General features: G+C 67.8%; 1 non-coding gene across 1 annotated transcript; it reads right to left on the reverse strand.

The window, feature by feature from the left end:
- Positions 1-369: 369 nt before the first annotated feature.
- TRNAR-UCU (transfer RNA arginine (anticodon UCU)) lies at positions 370-454 on the reverse strand. The gene is given in 2 exon segments: positions 370-405; positions 418-454. It is a non-coding gene; the product is annotated as a tRNA-Arg (tRNA).
- Positions 455-1272: the final 818 nt, after the last annotated feature.

A 1272-nucleotide genomic window follows, 5' to 3' on the forward strand; every position in this document is an offset into this window, starting at 1 on the left:
CGCTCCGAGCTAGGGGTTGTCAGCACAGGAGCGTGGGGGACACTCCTCCGGAACAGCCGAGACCCGGGCCAACTTTGGGCCGAAATGGCGAGGCCTCGCTTGGGCCACCGGCCGGAGCCGTTCCTCCCAGGTCCTGGATCAGGCTCCGCTGTCAGCTGGGCCCAGATCCTGAGCCACAGAGCTGAGGAAGCGGGGCGGGGGGCGAGCGCACTTGCGCGAGCGGCTAGAGATGGAACGGCCGCAGAAGCCCAATGCAGAAGGAGAAAGGGCAGAGATGGAGAGGCAAGTTCAACCGTTTAGGGAAAAAAATAACGGGGAGAGAAACGATGGGGTCAGAAAATAATTTCGGGGGGGAATCGGGAAAAACTGCGACTCCGCCGGGACTCGAACCCGGAACCTTTGAATGCCTTCAGCCTCTAGAAGTCCAATGCGCTATCCATTGCGCCACGGAGCCACCTGTTGGAGTCCTCGCGCATCTGCTCTGTTAAGCCAGAGGCGACGGCCCCGCGCCCTTCCCACCGCCCCCTGAGCCGTCCCCCCAGCCATCCGTCTGTCTTGCCGAGACCACGGTATTGCTAGCCTGGGTAGCGACCACCAAACGTGAGCCGAAGGCGCCCGTCCTTCCCCAGCGGCCGCCTCACACGAGGTCGCCGAGCCCTGCGACTCCGCCGGGCCCCAGCCGGTCGGTCCGAGGGCTGCCAGAGCCGGGTCCTGGGCCTACCCGGGGCGCCGCCGTATCTGGCCGCTCAGGACAAATCACACCCTCGCTCTTCCTCCCCGGTCCCTTCCTGCCCCGAGCGCCCCCGCCTACCGGGTCTCTCCGGCGGCCGCTCCCGCCCCGCCCTGGCCCCGGCGACACGGAACCAGGCCGGCCGTTGCGCCGTTAAGCCGGGCCGGTAACGCCGGGCACTTACGTCGCACCTTTTAGCCGCCGATCTCGAGCGGCGGCCCCTCCCGGGTCCCTGGCTCTTCCCTGGCGGGCCGCGGCGACGTCTGTGTGCGTGCTTGTGCGTGTTTTATTTGCGCAGGGTTCGGTAAAACGGGGTTTGGGTTGCATTTCGCTCCCCACAGACCCAGAGCCGAATTTCTGAGGTATCCGGGCTCTGGTGGACTGAGGGGGGCGACGCGCCCCGCGCCTGGCATCCTCTGAGAGCTTGTCCGAGGGCCGGGAGCTGTGTCCGCGGGCGCCGCGCGGCCGCCCCCAGTCCGCGCCCCAAGACCACGCGGTTGCGTGGGCGGCAGCCATGAGGGTGGTTGCGCGCGTGGGAGCGC

This window comes from Prionailurus viverrinus, chromosome C1 (assembly GCF_022837055.1).
Source record: "Prionailurus viverrinus isolate Anna chromosome C1, UM_Priviv_1.0, whole genome shotgun sequence".
Lineage (NCBI taxonomy): Eukaryota > Metazoa > Chordata > Mammalia > Carnivora > Felidae > Prionailurus > Prionailurus viverrinus.